The sequence below is a fragment of the Ahaetulla prasina genome, chromosome 2 (assembly GCF_028640845.1).
Source record: "Ahaetulla prasina isolate Xishuangbanna chromosome 2, ASM2864084v1, whole genome shotgun sequence".
NCBI classification, from domain to species: domain Eukaryota; kingdom Metazoa; phylum Chordata; class Lepidosauria; order Squamata; family Colubridae; genus Ahaetulla; species Ahaetulla prasina.
In genome coordinates, this window is record NC_080540.1 from 8,060,547 (window position 1) to 8,087,706 (window position 27,160).

General features: G+C 41.6%; 2 pseudogenes; one reads left to right on the forward strand and one right to left on the reverse strand.

The window, feature by feature from the left end:
• Positions 1 to 13,876, forward strand: part of LOC131193141 (zinc finger protein 850-like) — a 39,520-nt pseudogene extending 25,644 nt beyond the window's left edge.
• Positions 1 to 27,160, reverse strand: part of LOC131193108 (zinc finger protein 658B-like) — a 172,399-nt pseudogene that overhangs the window by 84,808 nt on the left and 60,431 nt on the right.

The window sequence follows — 27,160 nt, forward strand, 5'->3', positions numbered from 1 at the left end:
CCACAAGGGACAAAACCAGACAAATGGTCGCAGGCAACGTTGTGTGGGCACACAACTACAGCGAGGGTCCCTCATGGTTAGGGGGGGAGATTGTAGGGGTAACAGGCCCCAAATCATATTTAGTGGACATGGGGGATGGCAGAGTTTGGAAACGCCATATAGATCAATTACGAAAAAGAATGAAAACAAATCTAGAAACCAAACAACCAGACCCTGACTACCAAACATTTGAACCAACAGCTAGCTCAGACCCGAGGCGATCGGAGGACTTATCTGAGAAAGAAGAAGTCCAGCGACGCCACACGATTCCTCCAGAAGACAGCAGGGGCGACTCTGCCAATAATCCAGGGCCGGAGGGCCAAAGGAAGGAGCTGGGAGAAACAAATAGTCCCTCCGACCAGCTCGATTCCCCTCCAGGGAATGATTTGCGCAGGTCAGAAAGAGTTAGGAGACGCCCTGTCTACCTGCGTGACTACGTGTGCAAATAACATGCAAATATTATGTAAAAAAGGGACTAAGCGTTTTCTGGGAGGGGAGAAGTGTAATGTATTTGAATATTTGGAGGGAAATTTGAGCGGGAAAAGACACGTTCCTGATTGGCTGGTGCCTCAGCCAAAATACTATATAAAGAGAGAGGTTTGCCTGGTGTTTTTGAATATTTTAAATACGTTTATTAATAAATGCTTTTAATAATAAAAAGGTAACATAAAACCTTTTTCTCAACTCTTGTTCGGTGCTGAGCTCCCAAATTAAAAAATTAAAATGCATAAAAAGAATATCCTTCAATCAACCCATCGCCCAATCTCACTCCAATCAAAACATTCAACCATCCACCAAACAAGGCATCCATCCATCTATAAATCAAAACACCCATTCACCCGTCGATCAACCTGCAAATCCTCAACGACCCATTCAAAAACCCCAATCATCCAACGATCAACCACTCATTACAAAAAACCCTCAATCAACTACCAATCAAAACTAGGTATGCACGCCCCTTACCTTTCCTACACTTAATTCTACAGGTCTCAAATGTAAATTATTAAATGCAAGAAATATTGTAAACAAATTACCTGAATTTATCCTCTTAATAAACAATGGTACATTTGACATCATATTTGTTTGTGAAACATGGCTAAACTCATCCTTCACTGACTCCATTATTTCAAAGAAAGAATACCAAGTCCTTCGATCAGATTGTGATCACCACAGAGGTGGTGGAGTAGCTATTTTTTACAAAAAATCACTGAACTTAAAAAATATTCAAGTTGCATATAAACTCTCTCTACTAGTAACTAACAATACTAATCTCATGAATTGCCTCGACCTCGTCTTTTGCAATAACGCAAACTCAATTTATGGACTACAAATAAAAGAACCCTTTTCCAACAGTGACCACTGCATGATAGACTTTAATCTAAACATACGTCCTCGCATAAATCGTCTCAACAATAGTACTCCAAACTACAATTTTAAAAAAGCCAACTATGACCTTATAAACAATGATCTCTCATTTCTTGACTGGCAAAATCTATTCTCAACCTGTATTACTACAGAAGACCACTATAAAGTATTCCTACTTGAAATCAATAAAATCATCAAACTATATGTACCACAAATCATCACCAAAATCAAAAGGAAAAGCAAATTTCCCATATCAATAAAAAAGCTTCAATCCAAAAAAAAATCTCTCTGGAAAAAAAACAAAAAGGGCTATGTAGCAAAGTTCAAAAACCGCTACAAAAATATCTGCAACCAAATAAAAACAGAATGTAACACTTACCACACTAAACAAGAACAAGACCTTCTACGCACCAATTCCAGTCGTGCTTTTTGTAATTTTGTGAACAATAAACTTAAAGAAACAAGATCCATTCCACCACTAAAAGAACCTAACGGCAAAGAATGTACTGACGAAACAGTTAAAGCAAACCTCTTTAACACATTTTTTGGCTCAGTCTTTGTAAACAGTGATGGCTCATATCCAACATCCCTCAATCGTACCAAAAATGTTAACAATGACTTAACACATATAGATTCCACAGAAGATAACAACGACCTAACACATATAGACTTCACAGAAGATAATGTTGAAAAAGCCCTTTGCAACCTGAAATCATCATTATCTATCAGACCAGATGGACTACTTTTTAAAAAAACTTTCAATTAATATAGCTGAACCCCTAGGCATAATTTTTAATAAAGCCTTCAAAACTTGTTCCCTTCCAAAACTCTGGTCTCTAGCCACAGTCATCCCTGTCTTCAGAAAAGGAGATCCAAGCCTTGTTGAAAATTACAGACCTATCTCTCTATGTTGTGTCTCATGCAAAGTAATGGAATCCATCATAAACCAATCCATTACATTCCATCTCGAAACAAACAACTTTCTCTCTAATAAACAATTTGGTTTCAGAAAAAAATTGTCTATAATTGAAAAAATTGTAACCTATAACTTCTCCACTGCAAAAATATATGGACTACCAACCTTGATCAAGGAAAAGCAATAGATGCAATCTACATAGACTTCTGCAAAGCTATTGATTCAGTAGTACATGATAAACTATCCCTCAAACTAAAATCCTACGGCATTTCAGGACCTCTTCACAATTGGATAAATGCCTTCCTGTCAAACAGACAAGAAGTGGTCAAAATTGGCAACGCTATATCAAATCCTGTTCCTGTCAAAAGTGGCGTTCCCCAAGGTAGTGTTCTTGGATCAACACTCTTCATACTATACATAAATGATCTCTGTGACCTCATCTCAAGTTATTGTGTTCTCTTTGCTGATGATGTCAAACTATTTAATACCACTAATAATACTTCTACCCTTCAAGAAGACCTCGACTTAATTTCCGATTGGTCTAAAACTTGGCAACTCCAAATCTCAACCAGCAAATGCTCAGTCTTACATATTGGAAAAAAGAACCCTAACATCAAGTACAAACTTGATGGACATTACCTAACTGACGACCCCCAACCTGTCAAAGATCTTGGAGTTCTCATATCAAATGACCTTAATGCAAAGCCCACTGCAACTACATTGCAAAAAAGGCCCTAAGAGTTGTAAACCTAATTTTATGCAGCTTCTTTTCAAAAAACTCTACACTACTAACTAGAGCATACAAAACATTTGCCAGACCTATTCTTGAATACAGCTCATCCGTCTGGAGCCCACACCACATCTCTGACATAAACACAATAGAACGAGTCCAGAAATATTTTACTAGAAGAGTTCTTCACTCCTCCGAAAACAACAAAATACCTTATACCGACAGACTTGAAATCCTGGGATTAGAAAACTTACAACTCCGTCGACTTCGACATGACCTGTGTTTAACATACAAAATAATCTATTGCAATATCCTTCCTATAAAAGACTACTTCAGCTTCAATCGCAATATTACAAGAGCAAAAAATAGATTCAAGCTAAATGTCAACCGCTTCAAACTTGATTGCAGAAAATATGACTTCTGTAACAGAGTTGTTAATGCTTGGAACTCATTACCTGACTCCATAGTCTCTACTCAAAATCCCAAAATCTTCAACCAAAAGCTGTCTACTATTGATCTCACCCCATTCCTAAGAGGACTATAAGGGGTGTGCATAAGAGCACAAAAGTGCTGACCGTTCCTGTCCTATTGTTCCCTTCATTATAAATTGAGATGGGAAGATCTGGGAGGGGGGGAATCTAAAAAATTCGACAAAAAATAAGTTTCCCCCCCATTTTTTTCCAAAGCTGTTTGAAAAAAAACCGTTTATTTTCCATTTTGGGGGGGATTTTTTTCCAGGCTGTCCCATCTGGAACAATTTGCCTCCAGAAGATGTGAATGCTCCAACACTGGAAATTTTTAAGAAGATGTTGGATAACCATTTGTCTGAAATGGTGTAGGGTTTCCAGCCAAGGAAGTGGGTTGTTCTAGAAGACCGCCAAGGTCCCTTCCAACTCTGTTATTCTATTCTATTTTATCTCCACACACATACAGTTTCTAACCCACTGCAATTGTTAAAATGCATATAACCTGTAATCTACCTGTAGTTGAGGTCCCCACGGATTGGAACACTGAGTAGACAAAAATGTATGGAAAAACCTGGGGTTGAATTCCTTTAACATAAGAGATTGGTCATACTAACATATGACTAGTCACTTTGTGACCATTTGACATTACAACCGACCCCTCCCCCTCCTAAATGTGCATCTATAGGAGAGGTTGTACCTTTCCCAACATCAGTAATTGTGAGAGGGATGTAGGAGTCCTAACCGACAACCACTTAAGTACGAACTAGCAGTGTGCTGCAGCTGCAGAAAAAGCCAACCCAGTCCTAGTCTGCATCACCAGCATCAAAAATCACCTGATGTGTTAGTAATGAATTACTGCTGCACTTGAAATACTGTGTCCAATTTTGATTGCTATGATACAAAAAAAGATGTTGAGACTCTAGAAAGAGTGCAGAAAAGAGCAACAAAGGTACCTAGGGAATGGAGGCTAAAACATTGGATGAGCAGTTGCAAGAACTGGATATGTCTGACACAGGGGACTAAGATTGACATGATAGCAGTCTTTCAGTATTTGAAGGACTGACACATTAAGAGGGGGTCAACCTATTCCCCAAAGTGCCTGAGAGCAGTAAAAGAAGTAACAGAGGAAGACTTATTAAAACCAAATCCTTCCTAGAATTGAGACAGTCCCTGTCCATGAAATCATTCAATCAGTGGAACAGCTTGCCTCCACAACTTGTGAGTATTCCAGCAATGGGATTTTGAAAGAGGAGGCTGGACATTCTGTTTATCCAGAATAGTATAGGTTCTCCTGCTTAGAGAGATGGTCCCTTCCAACTCCTATTCCATAATTCAGTTTGAACTTCATAAACTTTTAGGACTTTTCCCATGTAGCGAAACTTCACAAGCTAAGTAGTTTCACATTTCACTTGGCTCAGTTGCTGGGAGTCAAAAAACGACTTGACAGCATGTAATCAGTGAAAACATCTTGCAGATGCCTTAGGCAGAAACAGGACAAGCCTGTTTTTTGACCTCCTAGGATGAGATGGCAGTCAGATAGGCAGCATCTGCAATTAGAAAGCCAACAGCACAAGAGCTCCATCTGTTGGAGCTAAAAGGAACTGAAACCATTGAGTACTGTATTGCTAGATAGGATGGGAGGAGAGGAGAAGCGCAGATGAACTTCCTCTTCCGGATCACTCATGGGAGGAAGGTGGTGTGCAGAGTGTTATTTGTGCTCTTCCAAGGATCAAAGCATCGGATGGAAGGTGAGTTAAGGACAGGTTAGAGGAAAGACCAGAAGCAGGTTGGCCTGTTTGGTTTGGATGCTGCCAACTGGTTAACATTAATGATCCTTACAGATAAAGATTAACAGAATTGGAAGGGACCTTCTAGGTCATCTAGTCCAACTCCTTGCCCAAGCAGGAGACCCTACATCATTTGGCAGTCCAATCTCTTTTTGAAAGTTTCAGTGATGAAGCTCCCACAACTTCTGAAAGCTGTTCCATTGGTTGATTGTTCTCACTGTCAGAAAATGTCTCCGTATTTCTAGGTTGAATCTCTCCTTGGTCAGTTTCCATCCATTATTCCTTGTCTGGCCTTCAGGTGCCTTGGAAAATAGCTTTATCCCCTCCTTTCTATGACAGCCCCTCAAATACTGGAATACTGCTATCATGTCTCCCCTGGTCCTTCTCTTCACTAGACTAGCCATGCCCAGTTCGTGCAACTGTTCATCATATGTTTTAGCTTCCAGTCCCCTAATCATCTTGGTTGCTCTTCTCTGCATTCTTTCCGCACACTGCTGGCTCATATTTAATTGGTTGTCCACTAAGACTCCAAGATCTTTCTCACTGTTATTGCTATTAAGCCTGGTTTCACCCGGTCTATATGTGTACTTTTTCTTTTTCTTGCCTAAGTGTAAGACTTTACTTTTCTCTACATTGAATTTCATTTTGTTTGATAGGGCCCAGTGTTCAAGTCTGTCAAGATCCATCTGGATCTTGAAACTATCATCTAGGTTGTTAGGTATTCCTACCAGCTTAGTATCATTTGTAAATGTGTTAAGTTCCCCTTCTATTCCCTCATCTAAGTTGCTCATGAAGATACTGAAAAGTATTGGGCCTAAGATGGAAGCTTGTGGTACCCCACTGCTTTTTCTTGAGCTTCAATGGCACAGTGGTTAGAGTGCAGTACTGCCAGCTGCCTGCCGGCTGCCTGCAATTTAACAGTTCAAATCCCACCAGGCTCAAGGTTGACTCAGCCTTCCCTCCTTTCAAGGTGGGAAAAATTACGACCCAAATTGTTGGGGGCAACATGCTGACTCTGTAAATCGCTTAGAGAGGGCTGTAAAGCACTGTAAAGTGGTATATAAGTCTAAGTACTATTGCTATTTCTAGCTTACCAAAAAGTAAGTTGTGGTCTAGTTTGTCGAATGCCTTGCTGAAGTCTAAGTATATTATGTCCACAGTATTTTGCTAGTCTACTAATTTAATCACTATGTTAGAGAATGAAATAAAATTGGATTGGCATGATCTGTTTTTAACAAACCCATGCTGACTTCTAGTTATTACTTTACTCGTTTCTAGATGTTGGCAGATCTGTTTTTTTATCATCTTTTCCAATATCTTCCTGGGTATTGATGTTAGGTTGATTTGTCTGTAGTTTCCTGGATCTGTTTTTTTTTCCTTCCTTTTTTGAAGATGGGAACTACATCTTTGCTTTCATGACTTTGTCTTTGCAGATTCTGGCTATCTGCTGATATTCTGTCTGTTATGCGTCCTTCTTTCCATTTTTTGTACTTGTCCTTTTTGTCTTTCAATTTGTGCAGCCATGCTGGTTTATTCTTGGGATTTCTTGTTTTCTTTTTCGGTGGTATTGTGCTGGACTGGGCTTTCGTGATCTTTTTTTTTCAGAGTTCCCAAGCTTCTTCAGTTGTTTTAGCCTTTAGGATTTTCATCCAAGGAATCTTTCCCAAGTTCTCTCTGAGTTTGTTAAAATCAGTTCTTTTAAAATCTAAGACTATGTTATTTATTTATTTATTTATTTTTATTAATTGGAATTTGTCAAACAAAAATGAGACTAAGAAGAGAATAAAAATACAATGACAGGTTTGATAGGCACGTTAGTGCATTTATGCATGCCCCCTCTACTGACCACTTAAGTATGAAGTAAGGTCCACAGAAGTCAATTTGTGACTGAAATTGTGAAAATTTGTAGCTGAGACAACTGAATCAGGTAGGGCATTCCAGACTTCGACAACTCTATTACAGATATCGTATTTTTTACAGTCAAGTTTAGAATGATTTACATTGAGTTTAAAGCGGTTGTTCGTGGGCGTATTATTGCAATTAAACAGAAAAAGTCATTTACAGGTAAAATATTACTATGCATAATTTTGTATGCAATACCTACAAGCTACACGGTTCTAAGTTATCCAACCCGAGAATTTTGAGCCTAGTAGCATAAGGAATTCTATTCTGTACAGAAGAGTGCAAGACTTTTCTCGTGAAGTACTCGATTGTACTGATGTCTGATATATTCTGGGGATTCCAAACAGTTGAACAATACTCTAAAATTGATCTAGCGTAAGTTTTATAAGCTCTAATTAGCAATATCATGCTTCCAGGAAAAAAAGTTTCACAAAATTAAGTTTAGAACTCTTAATGCTTTTTTTAGCAATGCTATTACAGTGAGCTTTGGAGCCTAAATCGTGAGGGATAAGTACACCTAGGTCCTTAACAAAGTGAGAGTCATCTGCTAGATCAATGCCACCTAGCTTATACTTGACATTCTGATTACATTTACCAATATGTAAGACAGAGCATTTATTAATTGAAATTTGAAGTTGCCAAACAGATGACCATTCAGACACACAGTCGAGATCATTTGCAAAACAACAGAATTATCTTAGAATTGAATAATTTTACGTCATCGGCAAAAAGAACACAATTGCTTTTTAGTTGATCATATAAATCGTTGATATAGAGCAAAAAAAGTGTGCAACCTAAAACGCTGCCATGCGGAACACCACTGTTAAATTATGCAGGATTAGACAGCGAGTTCCCTATTTTGACTTTCTACAGTCTATCAGACAGGAAAGCAGCAATCCACTTGTGCAAAAGTCCAGAAATGCTCTAAGCGCTTAATTTCAACAGCAGTTTATCATGTACTACTGTATCAAAAGCCTTACAAAAATCTATGTAAATTCCATCAACAGTATCATGTTCTATTGATTGTGTTTTTGTTGAAGTCCCCCATTAGTATTATAGTGTGTTTCCTACATATATTTCTTAGTTGGTTGGCAAAAATGACACCTATTTTTTCTGCTTGGTTGGGTGACCTGTAATATACACCTATGACAATGTTATTCTTCTTTTCTTTTATATTAATCCATATGCATTCTAGGAGGTTTTCTTCCTGGTTTCGTGCATTTCTGTAGCAATGTAGTGGTCCTTTACAAGGCCCTCCTCTTTTATGGGGTCTGGGGTTTTTTGAACAGTTTGTAACCTTCTATCAGTATCTTCCAGTCATGGGTTTCATCCCACCAAGTTTCTGTAATTCCAATTACCTTCATATCTACCTTCATGTTATTAATAGTTCAAGTTCACTCTGTTTGTTCCCCAAACTTTGTGCATTTGTATATAGGCACTTGAGGTCTTTATATTGGTCTGTGGGTATGCTTCCTATGTTTCCTATTTGGTATTTGAGTTTGTCTTCCTTTCCATTCCTCCTTACCTCATTATTTGACTTGGTTTCTAAGGATTTGTGCTTGGAATTAGGTCCTGGAGATCCTAAAGATTGGTCATCCTCCCCCCTCAATTTTAGTTTAACCCCCCCTGATAAGTTGAGCCAGTCATTTTCCAAAAATATTCTTCCCAGTCTTCGTGAGATGCAGCCCATCCCTTGCCAAAAGCCTATCATGAAGGTAGTACAGACCATGATCCAGGAATCCAAATGTTTTTTGGCGACACCAACCCTTTAGCCAGTTCACTTTTAGAATCCTTTGTTATCTTACCAGGTGTTGACCTTTCGTTGGCAGTACAGATGAGAAAAACTACTTGTGCATCTAACTCCTTAACTTTCTTGCCTAGATGCTTGTAATCTCTCAATATTGTGTTCAAGTTCTTTTTTGTTTCATTCATCCCGACATGTAGCAGTAGAAAAGGGTAGTAAACTGTGGGCTTTATCTCCACTTTGGTTTCATCTGTCTAAGGGATAGTGTTCCAGAAGTTTTGTGATTTGTTCAGATGTAACTTTGCAAATGCAAGCGTTGCGTCCATGTCCTTTTTAGAAATCAGAGGCTTTCTCCTGGCAACCCTACCAAACGAACCATACTTGTTTAGTCTTTTTCTAATTGTACTGTCATGAACTTTAACACTTAACATGCTAAATGAGGCCTGTAGAGCCTGAGATGTAATGCTTGGATTTTTTGTAATTTCTCTGAGCTTTGCACTGTCTGAACTTGGGGTGACTTTGCTGGGACTTCCACTCCTGGGAACATTGGCAATTGTCTTGAATGTTTTCCATTTGTGAATGTGGAATGTAGAATGATGGTCTTTAAATTGTTTGGAAATAGACTTACAACCCTTCCCAGATTGATGGGCAGCAACAATTGCTTCTCTAAGATCCCCACTGATATCTTTACTCTTTAGCATTTAATTCACATCGCAATGCTGGAGACCAGGAAACTCCTACAACTTCGGCTTTTATAGATATAGTCACATTTGCTGATGATAATTGATCAAGGGCATTTGATCAATAGCACTGGCTGCTGCGTTGCCTCTTCGTACCTATGGAAGAAGTAAGAGTGTTTTTAGTTTTTCATGTCTCTGTTATGGCTTTGTTTTTGTAAAAAAAAACGATAACATGGGTATAATGTGTCATCTGTTTTTGTTCATCTGACATTATAGTTACCCATTTTTAAGAACTGCTAAGGTCTGGATGATTTTTACTATGTCATGATATGTAAAATCATAGAACACAAAGAGGGTGTACTTTCTTTTTCACATAACTGTATTTGAAACTTTTGCACGTAAACTTTTGCAGGGCTGAGAATTTGTGACTGACCTAAGTCAACAAGTGAATTTCATGAACGAATGGATATTTGAACTTGGATCTCAGTAGTCAAATGTCACAGTTAATGTAAGAGATTATTCTACCATTGTGGAATTGCTTTTTCATTGTAATGTATACTTTTTTCACATCTTCTGCAACCTTTTTACAAACAATAAAAGCTGCATTTTTATTTGAATCTTACAGACAAAGATGATGCTGATAAGATCACAGTGGACAACTGAGAATAAGAAGCAATATTGAAAAGCAAAGCAAATTGAGGCAGAAATAAAAATATTCTTCATTTTCTTCAGGAAAAACCACACAATTCACCTAGTAGGTGAAAGATAAAGGAAAGAAAATCAAGAACAGATTTCCAGCTGGAAAATGTAGAGTATGTGGAACTCAATGATACATTATACAAAAAGGTCAGGGGAGATTATTTTTCCATTTCAGAAAAAGAGGGAAATATCTGGAAGTCAGTGTGGAGGAAAAGCTGAATTGGATAGTTACATAGGGCAGATAGTAATGCAGGTCTTGCCCTGGAAGAAAGAAAAGGGCTTAAATTAAAGCACCCCTAAACAAGGGATCACACATATTTTTGACCTTCTCAAGAATATCAGTGGTGAAAAAGCTGCATAGATGTGCCTATTGTGAGAAAAGCAAACTTCTAATCACAAGGGATTATGCAGGGAAGAATCCACTCTGGAGAAAAGCAAATACAAATTATCTGACTGTGATAAAAGCTCAGGTCAGAACAGCTCTTTTTTCATTAATGGAAAGACCCACACAGGAGAGATGCCCTACAAGTGCTCCCAATGTGGTAAATCCTTTAGCGAAAATGGCAACTTGCTGATACACCAGAGGACCCACATGGGAGCGAAGCCGTATGACTGTCCCGACTGTGGGAAACATTTCATTGGAAATTCTGACCTTGTGAGACACCTGAGGACACACACAGGAGAGAAACCCTTTGAATGCCCTGATTGCGGGAAAAGTTTCAGTCACAATTCCAATCTGATAAGACACCAGAGAACTCACACAGGAGAGAAACCCTTTGAATGTCCTCACTGTGGGAAAAGATTTCGTCAGAGTTCCTGCCTGGTGAATCATCAGAGGACTCACACAGGAGAGAAACCCTTTGAATGTCCTCTTTGTGGGAAAAGTTTCAGTCGGAATTCCCACCTGGTGAATCATCAGAGGACTCACACAGGAGAGAAACCCTTTGAATGTCCTCTTTGTGGGAAAAGTTTCACTCAGAATTCTGACCTAGTGAAACACCAGAGAACTCACACAGGAGAGAAACCCTTTAAATGTCCTGATTGCGGGAAAAGTTTCAGTCAGAATTACATTCTGATAAGACACCAGAGAACTCACACGGGAGAGAAACCCTTTGAATGTCCTGACTGTGGGAAAAGTTTCAGTCACAATTCCTGCCTGGTGAATCATCAGAGGACTCACACAGGAGAGAAACCCTTTGAATGTCCTCTTTGTGGGAAAAGTTTCAGTCAGAATTATGACCTAGTGAAACACCAGAGAACTCACACAGGAGAGAAACCCTTTGAATGTCCTAATTGTGGGAAAAGTTTCAGACAGAATTCTGACTTGGTGATCCATCAGAGGACTCACACAGGAGAAAAACCCTTTGAATGTCCCGATTGTGGGAAAAGTTTCAGTCGGTACTGCAGCCTGCTGATACACCAGAGAACTCACACAGGAGAGAAACCCTTTGAATGTTCTGATTGTGGGAAAAGTTTCAGTCAGAATTCCAATCTGGTGCAACACCAGAGAACTCACACAGGAGAGAAACCCTTTGAATGTTCTGATTGTGGGAAAAGTTTCAGTCACAATTCTAGCCTGCTGGAACATCAGAGAACTCACACAGGGGAGAAACCCTTTGCATGTGTTGATTGTGGGAAAAGTTTCAGTCAGAATTCCCACCTGGTAAGACATCAGAGAACTCACACAGGATAGAAACCCTTGGAACATCCTAATTGTGGGAATATTTTAGCCAGAATTCCCATCTGGTGAAACACCAGAGGACTCACATAGGAGAGAAGCCATATGGGTGCCCAGAGTGTGGGAAAAATTTCATTAAAAATTTCCACCTCATGAGACACCGGATGCCTCACACGGGAGAGAAATCCTTCAAATATCCTGTCTATGGACGATCTTCAAGTATAAATCTTATTTCCTACAAGGAAATCCACATAAAGGAAACATTGATGAGTTTAGAGAAGGGTTGAATTTCATTTCTAATCTCTTATTAGGAATATAGGTGACTAATTGACTATTTTAATTCTGGCCTCATTCTTTTTACTTAAACATGTCTCAGGATTAGACTTGTAGGTGAATGAAAATGAAAAAGGGCTAACTACCTGTTTCTGGTTAGCAACAGCAGTTTTTGGATATTTCATTTTTGCAGAAGTAATGGAATTCCTCAAAAAGGCTTTTGGGTGGTGTTTTTTGTATATCGCTTATGGAATTTCCACAGGTGGACTTTCCATCTTCTACCTTGGTGTCCTCCAGATTTTGAGTCCCAGAATTACGCAGCCATCATATTAGTAGTCTTCTAGATACAATTGTAATGGGACCTGTCAATTATAGTTGCATGTTGCAATGGTTGTTAAGCGAGATTGCCTTACTTAACCCTCCCCACCTCCTTCTCTCCCTGATGAAGCTGTTAAAAATATTAAAAATATGAATATAAAAATATTCAAGTCATTAAGAAATATTCAAGTCATTAAGCAGAACAGTGACTACCTCAGGGTTGCAGGAATGTCTTGGAAATCTACTACACCAACTTTTGGGTCCCTACAGACCTTTCCCTCCCTACAGTGTCCCCACAGGCATTTCCTACTCCCACTGGAACCCTGCGATCATTAGGGCTTACTCCCACCTCACCAGGCATCACAACCTCCTCCTTCTCCATATCTTTTGAAGACCACTGAACCTCATGTTGGTGAAGGAGGGTAAGACATTTGTGGGCTGCATGACTGTGTCATGAAAGCAGCCGTTATTTTGACTGTGCCTGGGATTCATGTCTAGGCCATGCGGTGGAGTTGTGGAAGCAGCCATCATTTTGCCATGTCTGCCTCTGTCAAAATGGTGGCTGCTTCTGGGTCACTATCACGTGGGACTGGGACAAAGTGTTTTGTTTTGCTACCTTAACACTTTGTAAACTGTGTTAAGGAATTGTAGGTGCACTGGAAATGGGATGAGGTACACGGGAGATCTCCAAAAGGGCAGTATCCTTGGGCTACATGAGAAATAGACAAGTACTGCTTCTGCCAATTTTGTGCTGCAAAAAAAGCGAATTCAGTCCTAGGCTGCATCAACAGAGGCATAGAAGTGACAGAGTTACTTTACACTGTGCTGGTGACAGCACACCTAAAATAGTGCATCCAATTCTGGTCACCACGATAAAGTTTAGAATGGCTTATTTACCATAAATCACCAGAACCATTGTCTCTGTTTTTCCACGATGAAATATCTTTGTTTGATTCTTATTAATAAAACTTCTTAAAATTTAAGTTGAGAACAATAAGACAACAGTTGTGTCTTATTCCCCCAACCCTTTGTTGGATCCATTTAACATTTACAGCAAACAAGATGGTCAGGAACACAGAAACATCGTTAGGTAAATCCAAATAGCATAAAGAGCACACAGAAGAAAAAAAGCGGGAAAAATGGGAAACTCCCCCTTTGCATCTACAGCAACCAATTATAGCGTAGATTGCCTCATGTAAGATGTTTTAATGGTTTTGTCATTAGGTCAGCTAAATTATTTTCTGGTGGACAATAAATTATGTCTGTTACATTTTCTTTACTGCTTCTCTGACTTTACATTATGTCAACACGCTTCCTTCTGGTTTGTACGCCCACCTGTTGTCATTTGTACACCTTTTGTGTTATCTTCAAATACTGGTATAGCTCCTTTCACTTCAACATCCAAATCCTTTACTAACCATATATACCATGTCATCTCTGAAGAGAATTGAAGACAATTCTGATAATGCTATGAATTGTGCTGCAGCTGTGGAAATGACAACTGAAGTCCGTTTTCTAGATTTCCAACTAGCTAGTATGTTTGCTGACATCATAACAAATCCTGACATTGACTTTGTCTCTTGTTCATCATAAGCCCAAATACTGTCTACAAAGTATTTCAATTCCAATTCACTTGATGGTTGTAAATGCAATCGTAAACCCATGGTTCAATAGCAAATATTCTTTTAATTCCTAACCAATTTTGTTGTGTAGGTTGTTTGTAATGTATTTGAATTTTAGGAGGGAAAATTGGGCGGGAAAATGCACGTTGCTGATTGGTTGATGCCTCAGCCAAAATACTATATAAAGAGAGGTTTTTGCCTGTTGGCTTTTCCTGGGATTCACAATAAACTAAAGAGCTGTTGTCACTTGCATTGTCTCCTGCCTCTTCATTGCCCAAACCTAACATTGGCGACGAGGATGGGATATTGAAGGCAGTGAGATTAGGAAAAGAGCTGAAGGAGCAACTTAGTTTCAAACCCAGCCAGTCATCCAGAGCGGATACATAGCGATGTCTAGCTATACGCCGCCAGTGCCATTCGACCCAACCAAGGAGAAATGGGGGTCGTACATGGCTCGTTTCGAGTGTTTCCTCGAAGCCAACGAACTGCAAGGAGTATTGGATAATCGGAAGCGCGCTTACTTCCTGAGCCACTGTGGGCCAGAAGTCTTTGATACCGCCAAATCGCTGTCGGAACCAACGCCTGTCCAGTCGGTGCCATAGCCAGTGCTACAGACGACGCTATGAGCACACCACACGCCGGTGCCATCGAAGTTCGTACAACGTTTCGAGCTAAGGCAAAGAGTTCAGCGAGAGGGCGAATCGATAAGCGTGTACATGGCCGCATTAAGGAAAGCCGCAACCCACTGTGAGTATAGGGACTTGGAGGACACTTTATTAGAACAACTCATTTGTGGGGTCAGGGACATCCAACTACAGAGGCGGCTGCTGTCGAAAAGCAACCTAACCCTAGTGATAGCCCTGGATGAGGCCAGGGCGCACGAGATGTCCACCAAAGCGGCAGAAACCTTACAGAAGCCGAACGCACCAAATTCCTCAGCGAAAGCAATGCCGGTCCACAGCGAAGAGATCCAGGCAGAATGGGAAGATGAAGAACAGGAAGAGGTTTTCCACACCGGGAGGCCGGAAAGAGGCGACCGTGACGAGTGCGTGAGTTGCGGAGGCCAACACCAATGACAGAATTGCAGGTTCAAGGACGCAATTTGTCGGCGATGTGAAAAGAAAGGACATATAGCTCAGGCCTGCCGAGCCTCCCAACCTTCCCGCCAAAAATTCAAACTGGCCAATCAACAGGGCGCCGGTTCTGCGAAGCGGCCAGGGATTGGCCAGTTCAAAAAAGGCACGAAGTCGAATCACATCACTGTGCGAGTGGGCCACGCATCGACACGGCTAGAAAAGAAAATATTCACTAAGACCTACATCGAAGGAGTGCAGTGTAAAATAGAGGTGGATACCGGCTCATCAATCACGATTATGTCTTGGGATACAATCGCGAGGGACCTGCCAGAATTCGCGAAACGCCAACTGCAACCCCAAAAGCTGAGAGTGCAAGACTACCAAGGAAACCGAATCCCTGTTCGAGGAGTCACGTCGGTCAGAGTGAGATATGGACATTTCAAGAAAACCCTGCCGATCACCATCGTAGATGGAAACCTGCCCAGCTTACTAGGTCTGGACTGGTTCCGAGCCTTGGGAATGGGCATAACCGGAGTTCACAGAAGTGGCGTCAACCTGAAGGACGAATTGCTGAGGGAATTCGAGGACGTTTTTCAAGACAGCCTGGGCAAGTACGTGGGGACCCCCATTTCATTCAATTTAGACCCCCAAGTAGCTCCCATTAAATTAAAAGCTAGGAGGGTTCCGTTCGCTCTCAAACCCAAGATTGACAGGGAACTAGATAAATTAGTAAGCCGGGGAATTTTAGTCCCCGTCGACCATGCAAAATGGGAGACACCGATAGTGACCCCAGTCAAACTGGACGGATCAGTCCATATTTGTGCTGACTGTAAGGCAACGCTTAACAAAGCATTGCAAAAGAGTGCTTACCCCGTCCCCATAGTGCAACATTTGTTGCACTCGTTAGGGCAGGGACAGGTCTTTGCCAAACTCGACCTGGCTCAAGCCTACCAACAATTACCAGTTGACAACGAAACAGCCGAAGCACAGATGACTGTCACACACCGGGGCACTTTTAAATGCACTCGACTTCAGTTCGGAGTTAGCGTAGCCCCTGGGTTATTCCAAAACCTCATGGAACGGCTCCTACAGGGTCTACCGGGAGTAGTCCCATATTTTGACGATGTACTGATATCAGCAGAAAACTTGGAAGAATTAGGGGTCAAATTGCGGAAGGTTTTTGGCATTTTCAGGTCTGCGGGGCTTAAGGTTAAACTCAACAAATGCCAGATAGGAGTTGAATCTGTAGAATTCTTGGGTTACCGGATAGATAAGGAAGGCATCCACCCAACTGAGAGCAAAGTGCGAGCCATTAGAAAGGCTCCACCCCAAAAAAACAAAGCAGAATTACAAGCATTTTTGGGGCTTGTAAACTTCTATGCGGTATTTTTAAAAAAGAAGGCAACGGTAGCCGAACCACTACATAAACTGCTAGCGAAAAAATCTGTATGGACTTGGGGCAGGGTTGAGGCTAAGGCATTTGAAGGCGTTAAGAAACTTTTGTCCAGCGATAGCCTTTTAATTCAGTATAATGGGACGTTGCCATTAGTGCTAGTTTGTGATGCATCACCCTACGGGGTAGGGGCTGTCCTCAGCCACAAGTTACCGAATGGTTCGGAAGCCCCTATCGCATATTTTTCCCGCACAATGTCCGCAACAGAAAGGAACTATAGCCAACTAGACCGGGAAGCGCTTGCTATAGTCTCTGGGGTTAAAAAATTCCACGAGTATCTGTTTGGGCGGCGATTTGAAATAGTCACAGACCACAGACCTTTATTGGGACTCTTGGCGGGGGACCGTCCAACACCGGTTGCATTATCACCCAGGCTGACCCGTTGGACTATTTTCCTGGCAGCATATTCGTACCAACTGTCTCACCGACCAGGCAAGGACTTGGGACATGCGGATGCTTTAAGTAGATGCCCATTGCCAGAGACTATTGAAGACCCGACCCCAGGGACACCTGCCTTGTTAATTGACTCTTTGGACTCTGGCCTGGTCACATCCACGGAAGTGACTAGGGCATCCTACAAAGATATTATTGTAAGGACTGTGATCGGTTGGGTGCAGAGGGGATGGCCCACTGCACCGGGGGATCGTTTTAAAGAGTTTACAAAGAAGAGTTCGGAACTGTCGGTACAAAGGGGTTGTCTGTTATGGGGGGATAGAGTGGTTATTCCGGAGAAATTACGAGGGCATGTTTTGGAACTATTACATGTGGGCCACCCAGGGATCGTGAGGATGAAAAGCCTAGCGAGAAGTTATGTGTGGTGGCCACAAATGGATAAAGACATTAGCGACCGGGTAGGGAAATGCCAAGCTTGCCAGGAATCAAGGCCACTACCCCCAACAGCCCCCATAAGGGATTGGGAAAAACCCCAGAGTCCTTGGTCCAGGATCCATATAGATTTTGCCGGGCCGTTCCATGGGCAGACCTTCTTAATTGTGGTAAATGCCTATTCGAAGTGGTTAGAAATGATACTCATGAAAACCACAACAGCTGAAGCTGTAATCACAGTTTTGAGGCGTTTATTTGTGACACACGGGTTGCCCGATACCATAGTGTCTGATAACGGCCCACAATTCACAGCCACCCAGTTTGAGGGGTACTTGGCCGGAGAGGGCATCCGGCATGTCCTCTCGGCACCTTTCCACCTGGCAACGAACGGACTTGCAGAATGTTTCGTACGCAGTGCCAAGGAAGCGCTATCTAGAATTAGCCCAGGAGATTGGCAATCCAAAATTGACACCTTCCTGGCAGTCCAACATAGAACTCCCTGTGTGACCACCGGCCGCAGCCCATCAGACTTATTAATGGGTAGAAGATTCCGGTGCCCCCTAGATCGGTTAAACCCAACATACTCCCCTGATGGGTACCAGAGCACAAAAGGAAAAACCAGAACAATGACAACAGGTGACCCGGTATGGGCACATAACTATAGTGAGGGCCCAGCGTGGCTAAGGGGAACAATTGTAGGAGTGACGGGCCCAAAGTCATACTTAGTGGACCTGGGGGAGGGCCGAGTGTGGAGACGCCACATAGATCAATTACGAAAAAGAATGCAAAACGATCCAGAAACCAAACAGCCAGACCCTGACTTCCAAATATTTGAACCAACAGCTAGCTCAATCCCGAGGCGATTGGAGGACTTAGCTGATTCAGAGGAAGTCCAGTGACGCCAACCGGCTCCTCCAGAGGACAGCAGGGGCGACTCTGCCAATAATCCAGGGCCGGAGGGCCCAGAGGAGGAGCTGGGAGGAACAAACAGTCCCTCCGACCAGCTCGACTCACTCCCAGGGAATGATTTGCGCAGGTCAGAAAGAGTTAGGAGACGCCCTGTCTACCTGCGTGACTACGTGGAAAAATAACATGCAAATTTTATGTAAATATGGCTAAATGTGTTCTGGGAGGGGAGGAGTGTAATGTATTTGAATTTTAGGAGGGAAAATTGGGCGGGAAAATGCACGTTGCTGATTGGTTGATGCCTCAGCCAAAATACTATATAAAGAGAGGTTTTTGCCTGTTGGCTTTTGCTGGGATTCACAATAAACTAAAGAGCTGTTGTCACTTGCATCGTCTCCTGCCTCTTCATTGCCCAAACCTAACATTGCTATTTTGTAATAATCTTTATTCAACCTTTTTCCATTTTAAAACCACATTTCTACTTTTACAGCTTTCAGTTATTGGTATCAATTCTAATTACATATTTTCCATTTATGGCCTATTATTTTATACATTTATGTAGTTTTTATATTTATACATCTAGATACCTAAAACCTTTTTCTATGTTATAGAATTGTTCACCTTTAATATACGTTTTCTAAATTCTAAATTCTTATGTATTAAATATATATATTTACATAGATCCTTTAACATCATATTCATACATTTATACAGTTTTCACTTTAACATAATTTCTATGTATATTCTATACATTAATTTTACATCTAATTTCTAGCCATTTATACCACGTGTTCCAGATTTTATAGAACTCTGTTTTCTCTCTCTCTTTTAACTCCATGGTTAATTTATCCATTTCTGCACACTCGAGCACCTTGTGTTTGATGGCATGTTTTCCTGTTTCCAGTTCTAGGCGAATGTGATTCTGGCTGCAGTTATGATGTGGAGTATGATGTATTGAATCTTCTTACTTGTATTTCCTTTTATGATACCCAATAAGAACAGTTTTGATTTCATCTCAATTTTTTGTTCTGTAATTTCTTCTAACCATTTTTTAATTTTCATCCAATACCTCTTAGCTTTTAGGCATGTCCACCAAATGTGGTAGAATGTCCCTTGTTCATGATTACATCTCCAACAGTTTGCTGATTTGTTGGGGAACATCTTCGCCAGCCTTGACGGGGGTAGATACCACCTGTTGTGTAGGTTGTTATGTGTAGCAGGTTAAAATGTTGACTGAATTGGTAATATCTGGCCACAATATGTGATAAATACTGCATAACAGACCTCCTATGACTGCCAGATAACGTTCCGGATTATAAATTGTTCTATTTTTGATGGTTTGAAAATCTGGTATCATGGGAGTTTGCACACTTTCACAACTTTCCATATATTTTTAACAATTGTTCTATTTTCTTCTGTTGACTTGGAATGTACCCTCTGTCTTGTAATTTCTTTATTTGTACCCCAAAGGAGTTGTACGATGAACTATTGCAGGAACTGGATATGTCTAGTCTAACACAGAGAAGGACTAGGGATGACATCATAGCAGTCTTTCAATATGTGAGGGGCTGACACAGAAAAAAGGGGGTGGATCTATTGTCCAGTGTGCCTGAGAGGAGGACAAAAAGTAACAGAGGGAGACTTATCAAAAAGAAATCAAACCTAGAATTAAGGAGAAATTTCCTTTCAGTGAGAATTATTGATCAGTGGAAATGCCTTGCCTTCAGAAGTTGTGGGTGCTCCATCACTGGAGGATTTTAAGAGGAGATTGAACAGCCATTAGTCTGGAATGATGTAGGCCACAGGGGTGTCAATCTTGCAGCTCGGGGACAGATGCACTGCTGACCCCCCCCCGCACCCCCCCAACCCCCACCCGGTTTAATGAAGGGGGAAAGTCATGATATGTCAAGTTACAAACAGGTTACAAGAAGGCCAGCCCTCCCTACTACATTTGTAAAAGAGCCATTCCATTTTTTTTGGTCTTGTGGTTACTTTTTCCTTTAAAGCCGTATTTTGCAGCAGTAAAATTCCAAATTTATGAGCAAGCTGTCAACAGAAATCCTGAGAAGAGGATGCTTCTCCCAGGGCTCATCTTTAGCACACGACAAGCTATAAAGTAAACAGTAGGGAGCTTCAGTGCAGAGTCAATTAGCAAACAGTGGGTACAGAGATGAAAATACATAACGGCTGCTCGAAACCTCCCTTAGCACTCTAAACAGTTAAATACGTTGCTGCCAATCAGGAAGGCAGCACTGTAGCTTTTTTCAGGATCCCTCTCCATTTGAAATCTCAGAAAATGACTGCAAATGTTGATAGCAGTTAGGAAAGGGGATTGGATGACATTCCCTGGATTATCTGATCTAAGGCATCATTGTGGCATCCGTTGGCTCCTGTGGCTAATTTCATTTTATCCCTGGTGAACAAGTAAATCTATTGGTGGAAAAGGAGAGTGAAGGGAGTGCAGCTTCATTTGAGATGGATGAAACCTTTAAAACAAGAGAAGGCAGGCAGGAAACAGATATTTTTGGGAGGAGAGCCGTGTGAGTCTATGGGAGCCAAAAACCGGATGGCATAGAATAGCACTTTTGCAGACTCAGAATTAGTTATGCATTTTAATGCAATCTGTTCGAAAAGATGCTATCAAGACTCATCTTGACATACTGCATAAGGTTAGATGCTATTCAGCAAATCGCAGCATCTAATGCCGGGGTGAAGGATGGTGGGTGTTCTAGTCTCAACGACATCTACAGGTCTTTCTCTCCAATCTTTAATAACAATGAATCCCTAATTTGCATTTAGAGGTGCAGATTAGTGTAAGGTCCAAAAATAATATGTTTAAGCTCATAAATGCCAAACAAGAAACTTAAACAGAGGCTTGAATAAAATAGCATTTAATCTTGATCAAGCTTCCCATCTTCAAAAAAGGAAAAAAAACAGATCCAGGAAACTACAGACCTATCAGTCTGACCTCAATACCGGGGAAGATTCTGGAAAAGATAATCAAGCAACGAATCACCGAACACCTAGAAGCAAACAAAGTAATAACCAAACAGACTTGAACATTGGGCGCTATCTAACAAAATGAAATTCAACAGTGAAAAAAGTAAGGTTCTACATTTAGGCCAAAAAAACAAAATGCACCAGTACCGTATATGGGGTATCTTGCTCAATAGTAGTACCTGTGAGAGGGATCTTGGAGTCCTAGTGGATAACCATCTAGATATGAGCCAGCAGTGTGCAGCAGCTGTTAAAAAAGCCAACACAGTTCTGGGCTGCATAAACAGAGGGATAGAATCAAGATCACGTGAAGTGCTAGTACCACTTTATAATGCCTTGGTAAGGCCACACTTGGAATATTGCATCCAGTTTTGGTCGCCACGATGTAAAAAAGATGTTGAGACTCTAGAAAGAGTGCAGAGAAGAGCAACAAAGATGATTAGGGGACTGGAGGATAAAACATATGAAGAACGGTTGCAGGAACTGGGTATGTCTAGTTTAACAAAAAGAAGGACTAGGGGAGACATGATAGCTGAGTTCCAATATCTCAGGGGCTGCCACAAAGAAGAGGGAGTCGGGCTGTTCTCCAAAGCACCTGAGGGTAGAACAAGAAGCAATGGGTGGAAACTGATCAAAGAAAGAAGCAACTTAGAACTAAGGAGAAATTTCCTGACAGTTAGAACAATTAATAAGTGGAACGACTTGCCTTCAGAAGTTGTGAATGCTCCAACACTGGAAATTTTTAAGAAAATGTTGGATAACCATCTGACTGAGATGGTGTAGGGTTTCCTGCCTGGGCAGGGGGTTGGACTAGAAGGCCTCCAAGGTCCCTTCCAACTCTGATGTTATGTTATGTTATGTTATGTTATGTTAAGCTTAAATGGTTAGCTACTCCAAATACAAGATACATGCAGGTAACATCTACAAACAAGAGGGAATGTGAACCCCTTTTATATTGTTTAGGAAAGTCATAAATCTCCAATTCTGGCATCTTTGATTTGTGTATTCTTGGAATTTGGTTTGTATATCCCCTGAAACAGGGTAGAGCCTCTTTCCTTTGTTCTCACAACTGACCATGATACTTCACAACAGATCCCAGTAACAATCCAGGAAGTTACTCAATGTGGCATGTTTGTGTTATAACTACAAAGGGCATAATATATATGTCAGTGTCACAGGAAAGAAATATTTATAGCACGTAGGTATACAAAGATATATCATACATATATACGTTGCAGGAAACAATTAGCAAGTTTCTACTAATTCTAGTATTTCAGTATATCTATTTCCTTACGTTAGCATATGCAACTATCTTTTTAAATCTTGATCCTGATTTTGATCTTTTAGTTTTCCCCTGGGGGTGGCGGAGGTGACGGTCTTTTGCGGGGCCCGGCTAGAGGACATTGGCCTTGCTTGGCGGCTTCAGCGAAGGGGTTAAACGCAGAGAGCTTTTGCCCCTAAAGAGGAGGCAGGAAAAGGGGGCTGGGAACCCAGCTTCCCTCCCCTCCTTCAGGTCCCTCTTCCTGATCTCTCTCTTCTTACTGGGGGGGAGAAAATCCCCTCGCTGAGAGGGGCGCTCAAGGGGCGTCAAGTGGGCAAGGACTCTGCAAGGGGGGGGAACCAGGGGGGGTGCCAGGTGCGGGAAGGGGAGGAGGGATTCCTTGAGGGAGGGAAGGAAAGCGAGGTGGGGTCTCCCCAGTTGCCCCCCTTCCCCTTCCGACTCTCCGCCTTTCCTTGCAAGGTTTTCTGCTCCGTGGGAACCGCTGCGCCGCCGCTTCTCCTCCTCCTCCTCGGTTGCTGCTTCTGCGAACGGCTCTCCGATCCCCTTAAAATCCTCCTTCCAAGCCCCCCTCTTTCCCCACAGCCCAACATTTGGTGCAGCCCGGCTCCCAGAGAGAGGCTGCCTGGTGTTGGGGAAGGTTGAGCACCACCGTTCCCACGGGATTGTCCCTGCCGCTGCTGAGGGGGAATCCACCTCCCAATGTCTGGAGGGGAGGAAGAGGATCTGGACTCAGAGGGATCGTGGCTGGAGGGCTCCCTCCCAGGGCGGCAAGCCTGCTAGGAGGAGCCCAATGGCATCTGAAAGGCAAGTGACAGAGACCTGAGAGGCGTCCAGGTGAGCTTGGACAATGGGCTGCCCTGTCCAGGTGGGCTTGCTTTGAGATGCAGCACCTGAATGTGCCTCTCTTAACTCGCCCAGATTCCCTTTCTGGTGACTCCTGTATCTGTTTCTCCCTGTCCATGTAACTGAACAGCTCTGTCTGCAAAGGTTTTCAATTTTAATTTTAGTTCTTTTAAGTGTTGTATAATCTACCCTGAAAAAGAAGCTTTCTACTATTTTTTACAAACAGCTTTCCATAGAAATCAAGGGGGTTCTGCGATAATATTTAGAAAGATATCAGAATTGCAGGTTAAATGACAGGCCTGGGACCTCTAATAATTGCCTGCAGAGCGTTCTGGGGAACAGGCTGGTGTACAAGATGAGCCAGGTTGGTTCGGCTGCAGCAAGGCTTCAATTGTTCGACTAAAATGCTTGCATGGAGAGTTTCTGTTTAGATGATAGCAGTCTTTCAAAGTTTGAAAGAGTGTCACATAGAAGAGAGGTTTGACCTGTTCTCCAAAGCGCCGGAGAGCAGAAAAAGAAGTAACAGATGGAGACTTATAGAGAGACCCAAGCTAGAACTTAGAGAAAGTTCCTGTCCATGAGAACAAATGGAACAGCTTGCCTCCAAAAATTGTGGATGCTTCATCACTGGAGGTTTTTAAGAAGAGATTGGACAGACATTTGTCCAGAATGGTACAAAGTCTCCTGCCTCAGCAGGGGATTGGACTGGACGACCTCCAATGTCCCTTCTAACTCTTATTATTCTCTTATGGACCTGCTGTTTTCTTGGCAACAATAACAGACTGATCTGCCACTGGTTACACTTCCATATCTAATCAACCAGCATGGTATTTCCTATTGGTGCCCCATCCATGTATTAACCAGTTCAACTGTGCTTAAGCCAGCACTTTTTTAAAAATAGCTAATGAGGACTTTTGGGGATGTTCAGTTGTATAGGTAGTCCTCACTTGCCACTTGTTCACTGAGTCTGTGGTTATGAAGATACAGGAAAATGAGTTGCACCAATTTGGGTTCTGCCAACCAGTACATATTTATGATGGTTGCAGCATCCCACATTCATGATCCTCATTTGTGACCTGCCCAGCTAGCTTCACACAAGCAAAATCAGTGGGGAGGTGAAATTGAATTTAACAATCCACAGTGATTTGTTTAACAACTGCAGAAGAACAGATGTAAGTTGGCACTGTCATGTGACATCATGCTTAATGATCGAGCCACTTAATGATACAGATGCCAGTCCCAAATGCAGGCAATAAGTTAGGACTACTTGAATGGGGATGCACCAGAGAGATTGTGGACAGTATTTACTGCACTTATTTGGAGCTGAGGACTACCAAGGGCAAAACTGGTGCTTCAAATCTTGCAGAGACTTTAGGCATCATTTCATCAATTAAAGCCCCCACATCTCTAAAACTAGCTCAGATGGATTGACTTCAATCCTTTTGGGACCTTTTTTCAGGCTGAAAAAGCATGTATTTCCCATATATATACATTTGTAGGTATGTGCATTTGAATTTCGGTCTGTATGAATATATTTCCAGATATATTCGTTGATAACCCATTGCAGTACTAAGAATTTATAATTTATAATAGATGCAAATAGAATTTTATGATTGAATGGATATTTGAACTTAGATCTCTGTAATGTTCGATGAATCATAATTAAAGAGGTTATTCTAGGATGGGGGCCTGTTTGCTTTTTCAGTGTAATGTATCCTTTTTCTTTTTTTCACATCTTCTGCAAGCATTACATAAGCAATTAAATTTACACTTTTCTTTGAATCTTATAAGCAAAGAGGATGGCAACAAAAGCACTCTGGAGAAGTGGGAATAATTTTTGGGGAAAAACAGCAAATCTAGCCAGAAATCAAAATATTTACTTAAGAAAATTACACAATTCTCTCATTTCAGCGGGCAAAAGAAAATCAGGAAGATATTTCAAGCTGGAAAAAGTAGAGTATGCTGAACTCAAGGATACATTACATGAAAAGGTAAAGGAATATTTTTCCGTTCAGAAAAAGAGGAAAATATCTGGAAGTCAGTGGGAAAAATAGGTCAATCGGATAGTCACATAGGGTAGACAGTAATGGAAGACTCACCCTGTGAGGAAACAAGTGGCTTGAATCAAAGCACATATTTTTGACCTCAAGAATTATCAGTGGTGGAAAAGCTCCCTACATGTGCCTCTTGTGGGAAAAGCACAGATTGCAAATCACAGGTGATTGTGCACAAGAGAATCCACACTGGAAAAAAGCCGTATAAATACTCCAAATGTGGCAAAAATGGGGGCCAGAACAGCTCTCTTGTGGTTCATGGAAGGACCCACACAAGAAAGAACCCCTACAAGTGCTCCCAATGTAGTGAGCATGGCAACTTTGTGATACATTAGAGGACTCACACGAGGAAGAAACCGTATGAGTGTTGAGATTTTGGGGAAAGTTTCATTAGATAATTCCCACATCATGAGTCACCAGAGGATTCACACAGGAGAGAAAACATTTGAATGACCTGATCGTGGGAAATGTTTCAGGAACAATTCTAACTTGGTAAACCATCAGAGGACTCACACAGTAGAGAAACAGCATGAGTGTGCAGTTTGTGGGGAAAGTTTCATTACAAAATGTGCTGTGTTTTAATAACAGGCTATCTTACAGCCTGAGCCACCACGGCCCTTGATAACCTTTTCTGGTTATCAGCAGATGTTTCTGTTTGCAGAAGTTGTGAAATTGTGAAATTTGTGAAGTTGTGAAATTACTGCAAAGAGGCTTTTGGGTGGTTTTTTGTATCTGTATCGAATTCTCACATGTGGAGTTCCAAATCCTATTGTAAGAAGTTAGCACTTACCCCTCTCCTAGAAGAATGAAATATTTTAGAAAATATTAAAAAGGGCAGAAGATTATATTACCCTGGATAAGAAATGGAGAAACCTGTTTTAAAGAAAGCAGCTTCCTGCCTCCCCGCCCCCCTTTGTCAATGGGTCAAAGACAGAAACTCACTCCCCCCCACCTTTGTCAATGGGCAATCAAGGCTTCAGCCAAGCTCACTCAATCCCCCCACCTTTGTCAATGGACCATCATTTGCAACATAATAGGACTCATCTAGCAACAGAAACTCACCACATGGCAAGGCTCAGGCAAGCTTGAGAGTCAACCTACAATGTTAGCTAAGACCTCTAGACCACCTGGGAGTTTGACAACCAATCAGGGTACATTTCTTATACAGGAACAGGAAATACCAAGGTGGGACACCACACAGAGAGTATAAACTCAGGCACTCAGCAACCCTTCTACCCTCTTCTTCTCTTCTCCTTTCCTCTCTGGTTCTTCACCCAACGCCTTGAACATGTGACCACCATTAAACCATCTTTCCAAGCAGGCTCCATGCTTCCAGTATCTTTTTCCCCACTTGGAACTGAACCCAGATGGATATTTCTTCCAACACTATCACCAGATTCCAGATTCTATCTTGGTGAACTCCAGACATTGAGCTGCAGAATTCCCCAGCCAGCATACAATTAGTCCTCGGGATACAACTGTAATGGGGCCTGCCTACCAGTTG